At 32.3% G+C, this 23,290-nt stretch overlaps 1 protein-coding gene across 3 annotated transcripts in view; it reads right to left on the bottom strand.

The window, feature by feature from the left end:
• The window catches only part of LOC129968732 (NAD kinase-like), a 123,233-nt gene that overhangs the window by 74,750 nt on the left and 25,193 nt on the right, over window positions 1-23,290 (bottom strand). The window contains exon 1 of one of the 3 annotated variants that reach the window (XM_056082924.1): window positions 17,252-17,509. The exons of the other annotated variants lie outside the window; for them this stretch is intronic. The gene's annotated coding sequence lies outside the window, so the exon portion shown is untranslated. Of the gene's footprint in view, window positions 1-17,251; window positions 17,510-23,290 lie in introns of those variants that run through there. 3 annotated transcript variants of the gene reach the window in all.

Raw genomic sequence — 23,290 nt, 5'->3', positions numbered from 1 at the left:
ATTTAATTTCTTCTTTCAAATTTTAGCAAGCATATCACAAAATGATGCACTGTTTTAAAATAATTTCGAAAACCAATTGATAAATAAGATGATGTTCATAAGAATGAGGATGGAAACGATGTCCAATTATGTGTCATTGGGACTAATAATAATTCAGAAATAGTAATCAGAAAAAAAATCAATTTTTGATGGACACTAATGTGATAGAGTGAATGCGTTTTGAATACGTTTAACAATTATCAAATCTTTTATTCTTGCCATTTGTTCCTCTCATCGACACATCAAACAAGAAAACTTTGCCTTTTATGTGGCGAAATATGAATATGCCATCAAATCCATCCACATTCGATAAAACCTCAGATCGTAAAAGAGAGATATTCTTTCATCTTCTTTACTTCTCGTTTGCTTTCCTTTTTATTTAACTCTAGGTAATATATCTGGATTTACTCAGTATTAAAATTCTCGCAAATTTCAAATTACTAAAATATTATAATATGCAGAATCCTTTTAAAAAGTAAAATTGTCTGCTTTTAATAACTCAGTGAATCCAGGCGATTTTTAAAAACTACATTGTAAAACAAATAAAACAACTGCAACAAAACTTCAAAAGGTTTATTAAAAGTAAGTATACTTTAAACAGAAAGAAATCTACTCATTTTGAAAAAAAAAAAAAAATATTTCCTCCTGTACACATCATCAGCTGGCGAAAAAATCCAGAAGGATATATTTGTAGTAACAATGGGAACAATCTGAGTATCTTTACAATAGCGAAATACATTGTTGAAAATATAAAATAAATTTTAAAAAATTGCCAAAATTCAGAGAAACTTTGCAGGGCTATTAAACTGATCCATTAAAAAGATAAATTTTGGAATTTTAAGATGATATAAAACTCGTTTCTTTACTGCAATATTGTTGGCAGTTACAGTGAAACGATTTCAAAGTTTGGTTTAAATTTTAATTAGTTAAAGATTAAATATTTTTTTAAAGAACTCTTCGAGGCGCACATTTTTCTCCAAAGTATGCATGTGCCAAGTTTAGTAACTCTAGATCAAGAGGTCTGGAAGGAAAATTCCAACACAGACGCACATACATTCATTAATAGTAGTAGTAGTAGAGATGTTTGATTATATTCTGCTACTTTAAACGGTCATTTACTATCACTATTAATTAAAAGCACAGAAAGAAATCTAACAACTTTTTTTGAATGGATGAATTGGTTCTCAATTTGCAAAGACGTTTTCAAAATTCCCAGACAGTCGCAAATGCATCAATATGAGAAATATTTCACGGACATGTTGTCAGAAATTCGTGTGTAAGTAATTATATCGTATAATTATCGAAAAGAAAACATACACTCACTAAAACAAAATCAAGAATAGTTTCACGGATAGGTTATAAGACTCGGAGGTCAAATTCTTGTCGTGTTTCATACAAAAAAATTATTTTTTTTTTCATATAGAGGCAATTGTAGATTAACTGTCATTTCCAATTAGTTACGTTTTTCTTCTTTAACTTCCTTTTAAGCATTAGAACCATCTAATTGCAAATCGTCACACCGACGTGGAGGCCAAAATGTGTCCTTCTGTTAACTTTTCGCTCTGGAACACTTTAAGGGATTGTTTATTTTACTAATCCAGTCATTTGAAAAGATAAGAAACAAACGCATCACATTCCACCCAAGGCCTTCACTTGTAATAAATTTGTAGAAATAATCTCCTTCGAAGGATGCGAGCCGTAATTTTATAATTATACTGTAAACAAATGCTCTTATATAAATCTGATTTATTTAATTAACCTTAACGAAATAAAAAGTGGCCAGGAAATAAGCTTCATAAAATCAATGTTAGAATAACTGATCATAGGTGTGACGAAGTCGTCCTTTATGGCTTTCTTTTTTTTTTTATGGCTTAATGATAAGCTATTAATCTTGGATTGAATTCTTGAGCAACTGCTCATAAAAGATTAAAATATCGATTGCATTTGTATTAAGAATCTGGTAAAATTCTTGCAGATGGTTAAGTGTACGTTTATCTTGAAAGCAAAACATTTGTGATTTATTGTAGCTTAAGTCGATTTCATTTACTCCGATTTAGAATTATTTCTTTTTTTATTATAATTAGACTATTATACTAAACTAGATGGAATATATATATTAAGATTCCTTTTAAATTCAGCTCCTGAAGAATTAACTTTTCAAACTGTTATAATGCATAGAATATGATTACTTTGAATATGACCAACATGGAAAAGTCATCTTACAGATAAAATAGATATAGGAAAATTCATTATTTACGGAACTTTGTCTCATTCCGTATTTTTTTCCAAGGGGGGAGGGTTCATTTCCAAATAGCTATTTTATCGTTTTTGAATTATCTTGTTTATTTATTTTTCGGATTCTCAAACTTGAATTAAGAAAAGTTTAATTGATAATGCTCCAAAATAGAGCTTCATTATTTTCTCTCCATAAAGATAGATACGTTTATGATTTTGAGCCATGATTCTAGTCATGACTCAAGAGTGTATGCGAAAATCTGATAGAAATAAAATTTGCTTCGATCTAAACTGTTTTCGAAGTAGCTTCAAGAGTGGATCTTCATATCACTGCATTGCTCGTCATTTGACTATAATTGTTCATCTCATTACAGTGTTCTACAGTACACTCAACTGTAGTGTTTGTCTTCTTATTACAATTTCACATCTCACTACAGTGGTCGTCACGTGAATATGGTTGCTCATCTCACTACAGCGCTCGTCATCTCAACTGGTTTCAGAATAGCATGAAGAGTGTATGCTCACTCAACTATAGTGTTTGTCATCTGGTTGCAGTTGCTCATCTCACTACGGTTCTCGTCATTTATCTATAACTCATCCTACGACGGAAATTGGAAGCCCATTAATCGTTGTGCGGGCTCTAATTAGGGCTGACAAATTAATTCAAGCATGTTTTACATTAAAAAATTCCAAAATAATTATTAAAACATTTCTTTCGATTCTCCATTCACCATTATTCTCAAAATTAATTGAATGCAACTTATCAAATGTGAAAATTCTAAACGAACGTACCTTTTTTCTATCATTTAAAAAATAATTAAAGTTTACCCAAAACATGATTTTTTTATCGGAGATTATTTTATAATCACATTTAATGCTGACTGTAAATATGATGTCATTGACTGCTGATGAAAAATGTCTTGAATTTCAGCTAAAATTATTTCAACAATTGCTTCTTCACTTGCATTATTACATACTATAATTAGGATAGAACACATCGGTGTATAACTCATTTCAACGAATATTTACAAGCCAAAAAGGATATTCTTTCCTTTTCTTAAATACTTGTCATTCATTTTTATTCTTATTCTACTGCAATAACCAACAAGGGTGAGATGAGAAACAGAAGGTTAATGCATTTAAAAGAACCAGATTTTCTGGGCTTCAACTCAGTATCCTTCAGTTAAGAAATTCTACAAGGACGATATCGTACTGAGACAATTAATCGAAAATTGGGACTGTTACAATTAATCGGTAATGTCTGGTCATTTTGCAAACGACATTAATGACACCATAAACCTACACATGGAATTTAATAATGTTCCAAGGAACTACATTATAGAAATTGAGGTTACTGAATCAGAACGACTGCATTTCAAGTGTAAAAAAAAATTTAGAAAAAAAAAAAGAATTCTTCAAAAATTAATTTTAAAATATTAAGTTTAAATTTATCTCTTTAAAAATTTGGCATGAACTATCTGCGTAAAAATAAAAAAATAAAGTCTAAAAAAATAAAAAGAAAGGACAAGGAGTCTAAAACCGGGAGTGCCCAGGTTAAATCCGGGACGTTGATCATTTCATAGTTCTCCTTCAAGTGAATTTAAGTCCAGTTCAACAAGTAGAAAGTTTACAAAACAAATACAGCTGCGCGTAACACTTACCGAATAATTAATCAGTTTAGTGAAGGAGTAAGTCTACTTTGGAAGTCAGTTAAGGGCTGTCAGTGAGATATTTCACCGGGTTGGCAGCATTGAACCTCGCCTTGTTGACAGAACGCTTTTCGCCGTTTGAGACTTCCGGTTGTGAGTGGACAATCTTCTGATTAGCATATATATGCATTTCACGTGTAATTGCTTAATGTTCGATCGGAATGGAAAAGAAACTTCCGCGTGGTCGATCGGTTTCGGTTAGCGGCGAGGTCAGGCCCCGCAGCGACTGACCTTTTGCTTTTCCACTACCGACCTTCCTTTCCCTTCTTGAGATAGCTGTCGGGGTTTCGGAATTCTGAGCCGCGGACACAATCGTGCAGAGGTCGCGTCACACTTTTCTCAACTGATATTGGCCATTATTTTATATATTTATAAATTTGCGGTTGCTTTTCATTTCCATCTATGTAACGATGCCTTGAGGGCGCACTTATGATAGAAAGTCGAAATAACGAGAGAGTCTTTAGAAACCAAAAAAATGACCCGTAGATGATGTTGTAATTGATTCGTTTTTCTGAACTTCAACTCCTGATGTTCTAGAACAGATGCTGCCAACCTGTGAACCCTATACTCATAGTAACATCTAGCAGATTGGTTAGGAATATGTTAAAATTATTTTGATAATGGCAAAATGATAAATGTAATAGAATTTGTTCTCCTAAATTCACGTTTGCAATTCCAAAAGCCGAAAGAAAAGTATCAAGAACTCTGTGTTATAACAATAAAATATTTAATATCATTCATGAACATAATTAGCGATTGATTTAGGTTTTGCGGCCTTAGTAGAACGTAATACGAGACCCTTCTTTTAATAATTTAGTTTTATATTTCAACGCATTTTTAATTAAATATCATATGAATAACCGATTTTAGATTCATTTCCTATTTCATTCACTTGGTGATATGCATGTGCCTTTATTTTGATTCATTGCAATGCTTTTACCTCGTATTATTCTTTTTCGGATTCGGAAATCCTCCGCGTTTATGCGCATGCGTAAAGATATATTTATTTCATCAAAATAGTGATGAGAGGGAAGACGAAAGAAGGAGATTAACAAAGGAGGAGGATTTAACAAAAGGGTGAACTCGAATTATTTGCGGAACCAGGAGGCGTACTAATCACCCCTTTTTCTGCGTACCACCCCTTATTGAAGTATAAACATCGAAAAGATCTAGTCTGGGATCTTGAAACGAACAACACACACTATTATTTAAGCAGACACTTTGTGTTTATAAATGCTGTAGTAGCTTAATAAACATAATGCACAAAATTTGTATTTTTTTACAAATTTATTTAACTCGCAACTAAGCTAACATTTTTTAAATCGAGTTGCGCGCTGTCCTTTCAACCTAGAGACCCTTGGTTAGGACAGCTGTCTCATCTGCCTAGACGGAAATCTGTCGGTGACTACGGAATTTGAGAAAAGAGCATATTTAATCTCATATGAGTGAGCATCCTAATCGTACCTATGGAGTCATTATCGATGCGATTGTGTCTTTGACCAAGCATTTGGGACTCAATGTGGATATCCATAAAATAGAGATAAATTCAAAGGAAATTTTGTCAATAAAGGTGGAAAGAGGAGCAACCTTAAAGTAAAATAAGGAAGATACTGAAACCATGGAAAATTATTTTACCGCTTGTTGAGGAGTATCACCTTTATGAGATAGTAGATATGTGCGCTACAAATTCATTTAACGACAATGTTAAATAAATTGTAAATTAACAAATGACTTTAATAAATCACATTATTATTATTTATGAATAGGACGTATTGTCCTATTTTACTTTAAAAAGGAAAATAAATGCGAGAAAAAAAAAACTTTCGCTTAAGGAATGTGGAGCCTCCTCGCGAGGAGGCTGAACTGTATTTTTCACAAATATAGCCATTTTGCAAAAAGGGAAATTATATCCACCATTGATCGGGACCTGTCTCAAAGAAATCTATTTATTCTAGTAAGAGAAATTTAAACGACATCTATTGCATAATGATAATGTTCTTGTTTCAATATTTGTAGCTGTTTCAGTCATTTAGAAAGGATTATATCTCGATTTCTTCGGCATTAAAATATCAAGAAATCAAAAGGTAAATAAGTCAGATATTAACCATGGCAGTTATATAAAAACGTGCGATTTCCTTTTCGAGCGAGGAAATAGATAAAAAAAATCAACAGTGGATAAGGAATCCCATAATAGTCTCCAAAGAAGCATTTAAATTCGAGATGAAAGAATGTGATTCGGCAGAACTTCGTAGATTCGTGACAAGTTCTCTTACAAAGATTACATACAAAATTAAAGTTGGTGAAAAACTTGTTAAAGTGATGATAAAAATAGTGAATGCTTTAAAAATCTGTTTCGTGCTTTTCCATATTTATCGAAAGGTAAAATCAAAGTATGTTGGTTTCTCCCAAATTTAAGGAGGCTAATGGAGGATCCAGAAACTGAAGGTAGAAAAAAATAATTTGCACGTTCCATTTGCTTATTCGAATTATTTCGAATAGAAACAATTAAGTTCACTTTATATATAAAAAAAAAGAATTTGTGTCTTCTTTTTCATTGCCATTTTGCTCAATTGAGATAAGATTTAGTAGAAATGTATTTATTGAAAAAAATTAATAAATGATCGAATTCTTTTTTAAAAATATGAAGTTTACGCGAATCCGTTCTGTGAAATTTTAAATATGAAAAAGATAAAAATTGATGAAGAAAATTTTATTTATTATTCCAATTTTTTAACTATACCTTCGAAAATGATAGTCTCGATGCTGATGGAGTTTCTTGTCCTCCTAAATTATTTTAAAATGTCTTTTTTTTTTAATTCTTCAACTTAAGAATTTTTTTCGAGAGTAAAACATAATAAATTTAATTAAAACATTTTTAAAACTCATTTTTATTAATGTATACTAAAAAGTAAATTTTTTTTTAATTTCCATTATTTCCTATGTTTTTGTCCTTAGTTTATACTTTATTACTATAAGTATAATGAAATCTTTTAATCAATATTTTTTTAAACCAGGTGGTGCTACTGGAGAAGAATTAAAATGAAATTTAATGAATGATTAACTTCTGAAAATATTAAGTAAAATGTATTACCAAGAAAACACGAGCGCATGGAATTTCAAAACTCCAGCAAATCCGGAAGCGACTAAAAATGTATTACAGATTACTGTCATTACAAACATAATACAAGTCAAGACAAATAAAAATATTTAAAACAAAATTATTTTATTAAATTATGGGGAAAGTTTGAATCTATTTGCATAATTCTGTCCTGATATAATCAAAAGTCGTTTAAAATTCGAACAAACATAATATGTACGGAAGGCAGAACTTTTTACATTCCTTTAAAAAAAATTATTTACAACTGTCATAACTATTTTAAATGGAAGATAATGAATAAAATTTCACATATCCACCCATCCCGAGTGAGGAGCTGCAAAGAAATATTTTTGAACAAAAATAAGGCTAAGAAACATTTTTTCAGCCATAAAAGAAATCGAGAAAAAAAAAAAAGACTTTTCAGTAACTTTGCCTTAAACACAACCATATAATAGCCTCCGTTTAAATATCAGGTTAATATGTTTTTGAAAAAAAACATTTTTTCAAACACATTTTGAATTTCTGACCAAGTCAAGTACTCTCTAAAGTATATATATTTTTAAGGAAAAAGCTATGGGGTTGTTTGTTTTTTGTTATGCCTTTTACCTCAAATATTTTTTTAATCCATATCAGTTTTATAACTAAACTTATAAAACTTAATAAACTTACACTCTCGTTCTATTCATTTTTTATGACAAATAGCAATTAAAAAATATATTTTGAAATATTTTTGCTTAAATTAGTCTTATTTTCACATTTATTCTTCGATATTATAAGGTTTTTATTTATTTATTTTCTGCACAATGGGCATTTTTTGTACATAAATTGTATTTTTGACATTATCGATTCATTTCATTTAAGTGCATTTAATCTAGTATTTAAGGAAGCTTCAGAAATTATAACAATCAGGGACACATCTGGCTTTATAGTGTTTGTTCCATTGAGATTAATGGCAAGAATATAATCATGACTTCTCAGAATTTCCTCCTCGTTAATAGCCTGATTGCCGCAGACCGTACATTCATTTTGGCTTGTGTTTCTGGAACTTTAATGAGGCAACGGCGAACAATCTAGTAATAAGAGCTTTTTTTTTTTTTTTTTTTTTTTTTTTTTTACACTTTGAATTGTCATATAATATAAACATGTACAAAGTGTATGGTATTAAAAACTGCATGTGAAAATTAAAAATTGAATGATATTAAAAAATACTTCAGTGAAATAACGCCCAACTCCTTATTTCGACATTTTTTAATAAAGTCAAATGTCACCATTCAGACTCTCAGAAGCAACTTTCAAAGCTATTTTATCTTTTACTTCAGAATGCTTGAAGTTTTTCTTTTTTCACCTGTTTCGTAGTGCTCTTTCATCACAAGCCAACATCGTAATATTACAAAAACAAACAATGTGTTTCCATTAAAGCAATAAAATTTTACATACTTTATTTATGAGTTGGATAAATTAGTAAATATATTTATAATAAAATGTATTAATAATTAAATCTATTAATTTGTTTTTTTTTCAAATGACCACTTATCAAGGTTTAAAGTTACTAAAAAATGTTACATGTTCTTTATGTATATTTTTAAATTTCTGAATAAATCATTGAAAAATTTGCATTCAAATTAATTTAAAATAAAATTTTTAAAAAAATTCAAGTTGTATCAACCCTATTTTTACAAAAATCAGAAACAAAATTCATAGAAAACAGAAATATTGTCATTATAATAAATGCCGCAAATCTACATTCGCATCATATACATTAACTGAACCATCTCCGTTCTGAAACTCAAATATCAGCATCGAGCCATTTCCTTTGCCAAAATAATTTTAAATAATAATTAATATTTCATAATAATAATCATTATTATTAATTTATAACAATTTTTGCCAAACTTTATATTTGTCAGATATGTAACGATCATTTTAACCGTCAGGTGAGCAAAAGGAAAGAAAATGCTGAACTCGAGCTGTTTTGGGATGCCATTCTGACGCCAAAGTAATTCTGATACTATTAATAAAATAGCAAGATATATACACATGTTTACCCAGTAGCTTTCGTGAGATTTCCAAAAAAAAAAAAAAATGGTCAGAAATTTTAAACAGTGAATTAAGAGAACATTAATGCAAATTGGATATATTATCATTTACCAATAATGTTTTAGAATAGGTATTCATATTGCAGATTCATCTTTTTTTCTTTTTTCTTCTACCAACAAAAATGTGAGGAAAAATTCTTAATAAAAAACATTATTCTTAAAATATCTGAATTATAACTGGAAAATAAATCAAAAATTTCGTTGTTTTCAAAAAGACTCGGGATATAATGTCATGCATTTTTCTTTAGTAATTTCAAAACATGAAATATTTTGATTTAAAACTCTTTTCAGTTACTATCATTAGAATGATTTGATAAAACAGCAGCTGAAACACAAGGCCGTGAGAACAACTCGCGTGCATCCTCTATATATGGGGATAAGAAAAAGGTCTATTGCGGATGAGACAGGTGGTCTAATTCGGAACAAGCTTTAGAAGAATAAAGATTAAGAAACTGATAGGCACAAATGAGAGTCATTTGATATTTATCTCTCTCAAATGATCAACATCACGTGACACATTTAATTCCAAAAGATAAAGAATTTTGTTGCTTTATATCGGAAAATTACCATTATCAAAAGTTTAAAACTGATATACAACAAAAGGCATGCAAATGCTGTATATCAGTAACTTTCAACCCTTAATATTGGAAATGAAAATTGATAATGTGAGAATAAATTGAAATGAAATAAATCCGGTTTCTTTAAAACTTATGGTGTATAACCATTAAATTCGATTAAACAATGAAAATTGCATAAGCCTCATCCGTAAATATAAGTTTAATTTATAATTAATATTTTGTCGAATTCATCATTTGAAAATCTTGTTTTACATAAACGGCAATTTTTAACACTTTAATGGTTGCACGTCTATGCAATCAAACGCCGCTAAGGACAGGCAGTATTTTTAAAGAATTAATTCAACATTAAGAACATAAATATAAAATACAATGGTAGCATCACACATGTTATATGAGCGGACAATAATAGTAGTTTTGACTATCTCATACGTGTTATGTGAGCGGCCATTAAAGTATTAATGAAACTCAACGAGTTACGGTTTACATTAAAATCACTGCAGTTCAAACAATAAACGCTAAACGTGAATGACGTAATTCGTTTTTATACGCAACTTAAGCAGAAATAGAATGGGCTTAGTAGATACTGATAATCTATACTTATAATAAAGCTCAATGTGTGTGTGTGTGTGTGTGTGTGTGTGTGTGTGTGTGTGTGTTGGCGCTCTACAGGCCAGGTCATTTGACATACAGCTATCAAATTTGGTACATGTATACCTTAGAGGTCGGGAATGTGCACCTGGGGTCCCTTTTTTTGAAATTTTAATTAGAATTTTAATTATTAATTAAAAACTAACTTTCCCGCCAAAAAAATCTTCCATTTTCTCCACCGCCAACTTTTTCGCCAAAAAAATCTTCCACCGCCAAATGAGTAAGACTTCAGTTTTTTTTCTCCCAACAGTAATGAGACTAGGGTTAACATTTTTCGGCGGATTATTTCAAACGATTCTGTTTATTTTCTTAATGTTTTATGCATTTAAAATTAAACATTGTTAATTAATCCATGTTTCAGATTTATTCTGAAGTACTTTTGAATTAAAATAACACAGAATAAAGGAAATTAAAAATGTATAATCTGCATAGCGTTACCCCAACTCGCGTAGAAAAACTCACGCAAGCCTGTTTAAGCCTGAGGGGGACGTCTCTTATTTTTTATAGCAGCGCCAACTAGGGCCAAGAGTACGACTTTGCCACTCACGCATCATTCATTCGCTTGCACAACCCCTTTTTACAGGAGGGCACATTCACACATCTCACAGATAGAACAACAGAACAACCATGCCCGAACCCGGGACGCCCAGATCACGGGGAAGACGCGCTACCCCTATGCCAGGACGCCGGCGCTTTTGTAAGTAAATTGTATTTATGTCAGTTATATATTTTTTGTATATGCTTATAGTTTTAAGTACATCGTTTTTTATGTAGTTTTTTAAACCTGTTTTCGACCGATTATTTTAGACGATTCATTTTATTTTCTTAGTGTTTGATGCATTTAAAATGAAACATTGTTAATGAATCGATCTGTTCATGATGAATCTGAGAAATGTTTGTTGACAAATTCTTGAGATATTATATAAATTAAGAAAGATAATCTTTAGGGACAATGAAGTTTAAACGCTCAGTGACTCTATTATTAGTAATCATATTATTAAAAAAAATGCTTTGTTTCAGTAAAAAATATTATTATATTAATTGCAGATTAATCATTTACACTTTAATTTAAAACTAGGGTTAACATTTTTCAGCCGATTATTTCAAACGATTCTGTTTATTTTCGTAATGTTTTATGTATTTAAAATTAAACATTGTTAATTAATCGATGTATCAGATTCATTCTGAAGTATTTTTGAATTAAAATAACACAGAATAAAGGAAATTAAAAATTTCTAATCTGCATAGCGAAAAATTCTCTCATTTGCGTTACCGTAACGGGCATTGGAAATTCACGCATGTGCATTGTGTTCTGATTGTTGACAATATTATCAACGGATGATTCTTGATTTAAATTATTTTTAGGTTAGTTGCATGCTTTTGTAATTAAATTGTATTTATGTTAGTTATATATTTTTTGTATATGCTTATAATTTTAAGTACATCGTTTTTTAAGTGCTTTTTTTAAACCTGTGTTCGACCGATTATTTTAAACGATTCGTTTTATTTTCTTAGTGTTTGATGCATTTAAAATTAAACATTGTTAATGAATCGATATGTTCATGATGAATTTCAGAAAATTTTGTTGACAAATTCTTGAGATATTACATAAGTTAAGAAAGATATTCTTTAGTGCCCATAAAGTTTAAACGCTCAGTGACTCTGTTATCAGTAATCATATTATAAAAAAATGCTTTGTTTCAGTAAAAAATATTATTATATTAATTGCAGATTAATTCTTTCCACTTTAATTTAAAGCATAAATTCTACGGGAGCTAACAGAAAATTAGAGAGATAATATTACGTTATGACTGAAGGCCTTTATAATATTATGAGTGAATTATATGACTATCAAAATTAGAAGTTTTTAAATATTTTGATGAAGAATCTATTAAAGTTGCGTAAAATATTTAATTATTAAAATTTAAACGAACATTAAGATTTGCGAACCGGCTGGTCGCCAAAGGCGGCTAGTACCATAATAAAATTCAATCTAACAATTATAATTGAATAAACTTCACCTACAAATTCTCCTAAGTTCAATTTAGATTGAAAGCAGTATCGAATTCTTACTTGAAAACCCACCTTTAAAACAATGTCAGTTTTTTCAAAGAAAACCAAATAAATTGTTGTTTAAATTATAATCAATGTCATTCAAATTGTAAATGTTTAGAAAAGTAACACAAGGCAAATGAATGCATAATCCGTCTTTATATGCTTTTTAAGCAGTAGAAAGGGCTTAGCAGTAATTACGAAGTTATAAAATGAATATATATAATTCAAAGCTAAATAATATATATTCAGAGTATAATAAAGTATAATAGAGATAAGTTTTAATAAAGTTTGTAATACAGTTTGTAATAAAGTATAATAGAGATTTTGAAACTAATTACTATTCCAGTATTTCAACTACAGGATTAGCAAGAAATAAGTTACCCACTTCAGAGGGCTCTAAAATGCGCTCTATAGATTCAAATGAGATAAAATTTGAACTACAGATTGAGATGATGCGCTTTATATTTATTAAATAAAAAAAATTAGAACAAGTATTCACCTTTAGTTGGCGTTGTAATACACATAAAACCATTTAATATGGTTTATAATTGTTAAATAAAGTAAAATTAAAATTGCTCAATATATCCTCCTTCATTTTCAACAATATGCTCTAATCGGTGAACCATATTTTCTACAGATGATCGGAGTGAATCTACCGGAATATGGCACCGAATGTTGTCCTTCAGATCTGGTAGAGATGATGGCCTTTGACGGTAGATATTGTCCTTCAAATAACCCCACAACCAAAACTCGCAAGGAGTGATGTCCGGCGAACGAGGAAGCCATGCTATTGGGAAATAACGGCTGATAAATCGCGCTTCAGTGAAATGTTGTAGTAACAATCACTTTACACGACGAGGGGGTGCACCATCCGGCATGAAAATGATGCCTTGAAGGCATCTACGCTATAGAGGACTTGGAATTAACAAATCCCTCAGTATATCATGGTACAGTTGTCCTATGACGGAACAGGTTTGGATTCCATTTGAAGCTATCTCTTCAAAGAAATACGGTCTAATGATAAAGGCAGCGGTAAAACCACACCATACTGCCACTTTTTCAGGATGCAGAGGTTGTTCCTGGATGAGAAGTGGATAGTGTCTGCCAAAATTCGACAGTTGTGGGTGTTACCCATTGAGGCAAAAGTGGGCCTCATCACTCCACAGAATGTTGCATGGCCAAATTGTGTCAACCAATATTCGAGCAAGGAACTGAAGTGCAAAAGTTTTACAGACCTCTAAGTCCCCGTCCTGCAAAAGTTTTACAGACCTCTAAGTCCCCGTCCTGCAAAAGATGCCAAAGAAGAATGCCAAGTTGCCGAGTTTTTTCAAATTTCTGCATCATCTTGCGTAGGGCTCCTGGAGACATTGAACTTCTTCGTGTCTGCTTCATACGACGAAATTCCTTTAGAGCTGCAAAGGAGATTTGTTGGTTCTGGCAGAACAATTTCACCAGTAACGCTTTTTCTTGCAATATAGGCATGACGAACAGAGAAGAAACTAATGTTCGTGCAGAATCCGTCTTCTTTTTATCCAAAGAAAAATGGTAAGAGACATGCGCTGTAACGAAAATTATGTTTCACATTTTCAATATATGCAAATAAATGCCATTTGTGTTATAGCGTCATCTATTGGTGAAGTTTTGTACTAATTTTTTTTTAAATTAATAAATTTAAAGTGCATCATCTGAATAATCTGTAGTTCAAAAATAATCGATAATCAATAATGATCTTCAATAATCTGTAGTCCTCTAAAATAGAACGCATTTTAGAGCCCTCTGAAGTCGGTAACTAATTTCTTACTAACTCTGTACTTTTAATCGATATTTGAATTGTTACTGCATGAAAATAATTCATGAAAATATTTTCAAAAAACATCGAGCATAAGTCACGGTGGTTAGCAAAAATTCAGTTTCCAAGTAAAAATTTATGAAATATCTTTTCTGTTCGGGTAATACAGCAATATGTAATAAAAATTTCAATAAAAGTGTGTTTCTCTGTGACGTCTGGTGATACACACAAGTATAAAAAATATTATAAAATAATTTTTAAAAATTGCCGATATATCTCTACAATTTTTGGTAACTGACTGTATAAAACGTTTCAAACATTGAAATGAATGAAAGGAATTTAATTACAGAGAAATTTGAAGATAAAATGAAAATATGAAGATATATTAGAAGAAAACTTACACCAATTCCAGTTTTGATCTTGTACAACAAATATCAAAGAAATTTGCCGGAAAATTAGTTTGTAAGAAAAAAAGGAAGAAAATGATCCAGTCACTTGACACAGAAGTGCAAACACTTCAGAACTTAAAATGTACATTCAACTGAGGATACCCAGTTCGTAGAACTCGGTTGATTATGGAAGACTTGAGATTTCCTTTCATTCTTGTTATACAAAACTAGGGAGTGCTCATAAGTACTCCCACTTACATCATGGAGTCAAAAATGATTGTGACTATTTGTCATACATCCAAAGGTTTTGTACCTTACAAATCTTCAAAAAGTATTAGAAATTACTTTTTCGCTCAGAAGATTTGTCACTGTTGTTTCTTTTGCGCATAATTAAGATGTTCTTAGGGTAATAACTTTAAATATTACTGTCAGAAAAACAAAACCATAAAAACATTTAAAACCTTTTAAAACTCCAAGAATATTTTCCATGATTCCAGCTTGATTGTCGTGATGTTTTCTGACATCCTTTAATTTCGACTCATTATGCAGTCTCATACCAGAATCAAACATCGTTTGTAAGACTTATAGGATCTTAAAAAAATTTAATAATAAAATAATATAATAGAGGTATATTTAATCCTCACTACACCGAGTGGCGATATGCATGCAAATAACAACGAAAATAAAAAAAAAGTGTTTTAAAAACTTTGTTTGGCGATATGCATGCAAATAACAACGAAAATAAAAAAAAAAGTGTTTTAAAAACTTTGTTTTCGATATAAGAGGCAACACGCATATTTAAAATTACGATAGTTAAAAATATATACTTATACTCCATAAAAATATATACTCCATTTTTATTTGATGCGAATGGCCATGCAGATGCCAGAAATTTCTTTATTAATATAGTATTTTTAATACTTTCTATAGAAAATAAAAGTTTTTTAAGCATTATGTGAAGCACTTCTTCCTATTTATGGAATTTGTCCTAATAATTACTTTAGATAATAAATTCTGGATTTTTTTCTCTGAATAACTTCATTTTTACAAAATTGTATATCTGTATTAAAATTTATTTGGTAAATTTATGCTTATTATGTTTTTGAAAATTTTAAAGTAATTGTTTCGGTCAAAGAATTTTAAAATATTAAAATTTCGAATTCATTTTTTTTGACGATAAAAATACTAGATCATATACGAGCACGCTAATAAAAGTGAATTAGAAAAAAAAACTTTAAAAATTTTTAATTACAGTAGCATGGTCATGTCCGTCGAACTCGCAGATACAGTTATCTTTTCTCAAACATACAAGCTGAAATGAAATCATTCGAAGGTGCTATCATTCGATTCAAATATTGCACATAATCCACAAAATTCTCAAGTACTCTGTGGATTTTTTTAACCGAGTCAATAACGCAGCACATACCAGAAATCGAAAGTATCATCTAATTAGATAACTAAAAAAAAAGCTAAGGGGAAAACGAAAGATTCCTTTTTCTAAATATTTCTTAAATCTTAAGCTCAAAATATTACTTTTATGCTAAGATGACACATATATTTATATTGTTTATACCAATATAAATACTTATGCCATCTATAATCATCTTTGCCATCTTTGTTTAACAGAAAACTAAACAAAAGATGAAGACTAATATTGGTTATTAACATTTATTACAAAGTGCAAAATGTGATTCCCATGATATTTTGAATAACTAAAGTAGTATTAAATCTAATACAATTAAAAATACTTTATGCGAATAATGGTAATGACGTACTAAAACTATCACCCATTCTGTTGCTTATCGCTGTACTACTCAAGAAACAGAATAACCTTGGAAGTATGATTTTTTTAAATGAACTTCTTATATTCTTATACCTTTTGCGAATACTTGATCTACAGCACATTACACCTTGGCATACTGATCTACAGTACATCAAACAACTACCTATTCGGAGTAAAGTTTTCAATTTAAAAAGAAGGACTGCACGAAGCTTACTAAATTGACAAAATTATGAAAGAGAATATTTTATAAGATTTTCTAGAAAATAATTTTAGTAAGCAAATAAAACCAGCAAAATGTGCACGTCCTCTGAAACTGATCCTCATTTTAATACTCCAAAAAGACGACATTTCTTTTCTTTTATGGGGGGTTGGGGGTTGGGGGGGATTTATTATAATTTCAAACCATAAAATGCTAAGGGCACTTGAAATAATGAGCGAGTGAAAGATTATTATTATTATTATTATTATTTTTGTAATTTAAGCTAATAATGGCTGCTTTGGCAAATTAGATTTGTGAGCGGACCATATCACAACAAGCGAAATGATTAACCCTTTGCACTCAGATGTCTTCTCTCGGGCACCATTCAAGAAGATGCATCATTTTTATTTACTTTCTTTTTAATTTTGAATTATTAAAAATACCTACAGAGTAGTAAGAAGGTGTAGACTGATTTTTCGGAGAAATTCAACATAAAATAATGATATATAAATTTATTTTTCGAAACAAACAAATCCTTACATTATGTGAATAATTATGCATGAAATTACTTTTCCTAGTGCAAAGGATCAAAATATGAAACAAGTATTTCAAAATAAATACAATTACTGCTTACCGAATCCACAGGCGAAAAAAATTTTTTTATAAAGATATCTTGACAGACAGATCAACTGCTCATTTCTGATGGAAGAAGGAAATATGTGCTTTCGCCGACTTTCATCGCTTTCTTGCGCGCCAGAACACCAATCGCATGCTGGACAAAAATCGTTTGCAATTTTCTGGATTGCTTTTAATTTATGGAAAATGGCAATTCCAACAGGTTCAAACCAATTTCCTTTGTAAACCTACCATTCTTTGTAACCTTCAACACCATTGCAACAAAAGGTGTCTTTTTGGGTGTCTAACGTAAAGAAAGGATCTGCATTTGAAACCAAACAATCGAATGGATATTTTTTATTTTATTTTTTTCTGTGGCAAAACTCGATTTTTACATTGGAAGCGGAACGATGCGCAGAGTCGAGTTCTGTCTTGTAGTGACGACATCGCGCGCAGAACTGGTTTCTAATTCCTTTTCATACCTCAGATTCTTATGCAAGTTTAATTTAACGTAATTGTTACGAAAGGCTGATAAAAGCAGCAACGAGAAAAAGTGATCGCAACAACTTTCTCTGTCGTAATTAGGAAGAAAAGAATCTCATCCTCTGGCATGCTGCGGAGGAAAGGAATTCCCCATTTAATCCTCTTTTTTTTTTTTTCCTGTTTTTTGTTGTATTTATGTCTTTCATTTTTTTTATACATTGAAGTGTCTGATAAAAAGGCAAGAAAGTTGTTTCCCGAGAAATGAATTTATTCATTGAAGTGTCTAATAAAAAGATGTTTCTCAAGAAATAAGGTGATGATGGATGCGAAATTAATTGCCGTGAATTTTCTTTATATATTTTAAATAATAGGCTTATTTTGTAAAGCTGTAAAACCATCTATACGTTTTGCTTACTGTATGTAATTTTGTTTGAAATAAAATATTTGAAAATTTTTTTAAAATACAAGCATTTTATGACATTTTTCCGTAAAACAGATTCAAAAACATTATGAAAAAAAATATATTAGTTGAAAGACAAAAGTATTTTTCAAATAGAGAGAATTTGGGGTGGGGGGTACAAAAAGATAAAATAAAAAAAAATAAAAAAAAAAACTTCTAGTTTAGAAGTTTACCTTGTAATTCGTTCAAATTTTCCAAAATGACTTAAATAAATTACCTAGTTTCTGAACTAAGAAATAAGTATTTTGACCTAATCTTTAAATTTTAGCGCCCGAATGCCAAATAGCGCAAAATCATTATTTTTAATAATAATTTGCATTATGAGCATTGCGGAAACTGCAAAATCTTTTAAGACACAAAATTGCTGTTTATGTAATTCAAGAATTGCATAATATACAGAAAGATTATTACGTAGAATTTGCACAAAACATATACATTAGATTTTTAGTTTAAGGGTTGGTTGGTTGTTTGTTTTATTGGCACAAGAGCCAGTGTAGGCTATACTGCGCCAGACGTATGGTTAATAAATTTGTTCCTAATACAACCTAAAAAAAATGACTTTAATAGGAATAAAAGATGCATTAAAAGCCGACGTTAGAATTAAAACGAAAAGGTGGAAAGTTGAACAAATTTAAAATTATGAAGTTTAAATGGAATTGTAATAACCAATTGCCTTAATAAATTTAAAAAGGTTTTTGTGAGGATTCTCTCCCAACAGTGATGACATGTCTAGTGATGAGGAGTTAAAATACCGTAAACGATGAAAATTAAAATCAGGACATTCAATAAAAATATGACGAATTGTTAAAAGCACTTGGCATCTCGAACAAAGAGGAGCCCGATCACCAAATAGAAGATATTTGTGAGTAATACGAGTATGACCAATGCGGAGTCTAGTCAATTTGACATCGAGCTCACGCACTGGATGAGAGGGCCAGGATGTAATTGTTGGTTTTATGCTACGCAATTTATTATTTATCTGCTGATTCCATGATTGTTGCCATAACGAATAAATATGTTTTAAATAAAGGTTCTTTGCGTCGGAGAAGGGTATTTCATGCTGCATAAACAAAGTTGCTGTTTTAGCAGCGTTATCCGCCAGCTCATTTCCGATTATTCCGACATGACTTGGGACCCAGCAGAATAATAATTCATAGTCTCTATTCTTTAGAGTCCTCAAAAGATCCAATATTTCCAAGGCAATCGGATGAGGCCGACTATGAAAATGGGAAAGAGTTTCTAGGGAACTCATGCTGTCAGTATAAACACAAAATTTGCGTTCAGAGCTTTGAGAAATTTTCTGTAAGACATAGAAAATTGCTAATAATTCGGTAGACAAAACAGAAATGCATGTATGTAGACTGTAGCCGAATGTTTGTGTTTCAAACACAATACCACACCCAACATGATCATCTGACCTAGAACCATCTGTAAAAATAGGTATATAGGATGAAAACTGACAGCGATGAGAGCCGAAAAGTATTTTAAAAACCACAGGGGCCGTTGTAGACTTTTCGAACCCACAGAATGGGTTTAAGAAGAAAAATTCAGGAATATCCCAAGGTGGAAATGAAAATAAATCAAATGACTGAATATCTATATCACTTAGTTCAGAATCAGCGAGAAGCAATTTTACTCGTTCACAAAAAGGAAGAATGTTAGATGGACGGGCTGCGTAAAATCTCTGAAGCCGAGCGGGGAACATCATAGAAACCAAGGGATGTTTTCGAACGGATAATGACCGGAGGTAATACTGGACATATATTTTTTGGCGCCTCAAATTTAGCGGCAGTTGGTGACATACATTGTAAAGACTTTCGACTGGTGAGGTTCGGAAAGCTCCTGAGCAGATTCTCAGGGCGGTGTGGTGTATAGTATCTAGTCTACGCAAAACGGAGGACCGTGCAGAACCATATACCATACATCCATAATCAATACGGGATAAAATAACTGCTTCATAAATTCGAAGCAACGATGTACGGTCTGCTCCCCAAGAGGTTTTAGAAAGTACTTTTAGAATGTTCATTGACCTGTCACACTTCTTCCGCAGATATAAAACATGCTGAAGGAAAGTGAGCTTACGATCAAACACTACTCCTAAAAACATTATTTCACCAACCACAGGGATTGAGGTATCCTTAATATTAATTAAAGGGTCCAAATGAATTTCACGCTTCCGACAAAAGTGAACGCATTTACTTTTTTCAGCGGAAATCTTATGTCCGTTTTCCTCACACCAATCTATTATCTTATTAACTGCAACTTGTAGCTGACGCTCTATTAGGTGCATATTGCAACCTTGACAGGAGATCTGAAGATCATCCACATACAGGGTGCCCTCGACAGATGGTGGTAAAATGTTAAGAATTTGACTAAAATGAATTATAAAGAGCGTTACGCTAAGGACGCTTCCTTGTGGAACCCCCTCAGCTTGAATAAAAGAATCTGAATAACAATTGCCAATTCGAACACGAAATTTTCGCAAAGATAAAAAGTTTTTTAAGAAAATAGGTAAATTTCCCTTAAAACCAAATTTGAAAAGAGTTTTAAGAATGCCAAAGCGCCAGGTACGGTCGTAAGCCTTTTCAACATCAAAGAAAATAGAGACCAGATGATTTCGGCGTACAAATGCGTTGCGTATTTGGGTCTCGAGTAAGACGATATTATCATATGTTGAACGTCCTTTTCGAAAACCACTCTGCAACTGTGGAATGCATTCTTTCCTCTCCAGTTCAAATACAAGACGGGCATTTACCATTCGCTCAAGCGTCTTGCACAGACAACTTGTGAGCGCAATTGGTCTATAATGCAGAGGGTTAGACGAATCTTTCCCGGGTTTGAGGATTGGTATCACAATAGCTTCGTGCCATTGCGAAGGGAACCTCTGTTCACTCCATATACGATTGAATAGACGCAGCAGATTAGAGAGAGAGGACGCAGATAAATGGCGAAGTATATTGTATGTAATTCCATCCGGTCCGGCGCTAGTATCATGTACTTTAGATAAGGCCAATAGCAGTTCATGCATGCTGAAATCGGAATTGTAAGAAAGAGATCTTCGGGTGGAAAAACGTAAATTCTTCCGTTCCGCTCGATTCTTAGTTGCCACGAATGCGGGCTGGTATGAATCAGCAGCGGAAACTTGTGCGAATGCTTCCGCGAGAGTATTAGCAACGTCCAATGGAGAGGAAACCGTACCACTTTCTATCTTCAATACAGGGAAAGAAAAATCTTTATAGATTCCGTTTGCAGCCTTCACCTTCTTCCAAAGCAATTTGCTAGAAATAAAGGATGTAATTGACGAGATGAAGCGAATCCATGATTCCCTTTGACACTGTCGGCGAATCCGCCGTGCATTGGCTCTGGCACATTTAAAAGCAATAAGATTCTCTGTTGAAGGGTACCTTCGCAAAATGTTCCATCTTTTCTTTTGTTCTTTGTGGCTGTCACGGCAAGCCTCATTCCACCACGGGCGACGAAATTTTCTTAAACGTGGGGAACATTTGGGGATGGTGTTATTAGCGGCAAATATAATGCAATCAATAACATTTTGCGTTGCCTCCGTAATATCGGAAGTATTAACCATAGTCTCGGTAATTTCTGCCAGCTGTGTGAAAGTAGCCCAATCTGCCCGCTGGAATAGGAAACGTGGTGGATGTAAGGTCGCACCACTTCTATCAGCCTGTGAGATTATTAAAGGGTAGTGATCACTGTTGTAGAGATCTTCACTGACAGCAAAGTTCAAGAATGGCAGTAAGTCAGGAGAGCATATGGCCAAGTCAATACTGTGGAAGCTGCGTGTGGGCGCATGAAAGTATGTCTTCTCGTCATTATTGAGCAGACAGAGACAGTTATTAGTAATAAACTGTTCGATCTGTCGCCCACGAGAATTTGTACTATTCGAACCCCACATAGAACTATGAGCATTGAAATCCCCTATTATCAGTAAAGGTGATGGAAGCTGGTCGATCAAATTGTTAAGGGCCTGTTGGCTAATGACATCATGAGGTGGCAAATAGACACAGCAGACTGTAACCAGTGTTCGGATGTGGACTTGAACTGCTACTGCCTGTAGAGAAGTATGTAAAGTAAGAGGTGTGCTCGGGTATAGATTTGAGGTAAAAATGCAGACACCACCAGAACTATGCCCTGTAGTGCCTGCATCTTTCCGAACACAATTGTAGCCACGTAATTTTAATGGAATATTAGGTGTAATGAAAGTTTCCTGAAGACCAAAACAAACTGGATGAAAGGTGTTAATAATGGCCTTAATGTCATGAAGTTTGGAGCGGATGCCGCGACAATTCCAAGAAAGGAAGGTACCCATTAAGAGATATGCGTCGCTGAAGAGTTATTAGGCGCAACGACGGGAGTTGCAGAAACTTCGCAACTCATTTCAAATTCAGATTCATCCCCCGAAGGATGAAGTTTGAGGTCGGGACAATTTGGTATGCCACCAAAAATAGACGTCAAGTCTTTATGGGCTATACCTTGACTTGCAAGTCCCAAAGCTACTGAATTTTTAGTAGCCGATTTTTTTAATTTTGCAGAGATATTTGTTTTCGAAACTCCACGTTTTGCAAGCTTAAGTTTCAGTGATTTATCTGATTTTGATTGTTTTCGTTTACTTGTTTCTGACTTCTTAGTGTCATGATCATTAACAAAAGATTTATCAGTATCGGAATCGGATGAAGGTTTAGAGGATGGTAAGGTATTCTTATTTTTAGTGCAATTTTGACATGCACAGTTTTCACAGAAATTCTTCCGGACAACAGAGGCGTAGCTAATGCCAGGTGAGGGTGTTTGAGAAAGAACTTTCTTTCGGGCTTCTGGGTATGACAATTCTTCTTTAATTTTTACTGTTGTTATTTCCTTTTCAAGTTGCCATCGAGGGCACGAGCGGGAGAAGGACGTATGATCACCTTTGCAATTCACGCACTTTTCCTGTGCGGAACACTCCTGGCTCTCATGTCCTCTCTCAGAACATCGGGCACAAGTTACAGTGCCTCGGCAATTTGCTTTCGAGTGCCCAAAGCGTTGACACTTAAAGCATCTCAAGGGGTTCGGTATATAGGGTCTAACTGGACGCTTAATGTACCCTACATATATAGACTC

This window comes from Argiope bruennichi, chromosome 5, assembly GCF_947563725.1.
Source record: "Argiope bruennichi chromosome 5, qqArgBrue1.1, whole genome shotgun sequence".
NCBI lineage: Eukaryota > Metazoa > Arthropoda > Arachnida > Araneae > Araneidae > Argiope > Argiope bruennichi.
Note: the sequence above shows the minus strand (reverse complement) of the source record. Positions and strands in the feature narration are given on the sequence as shown.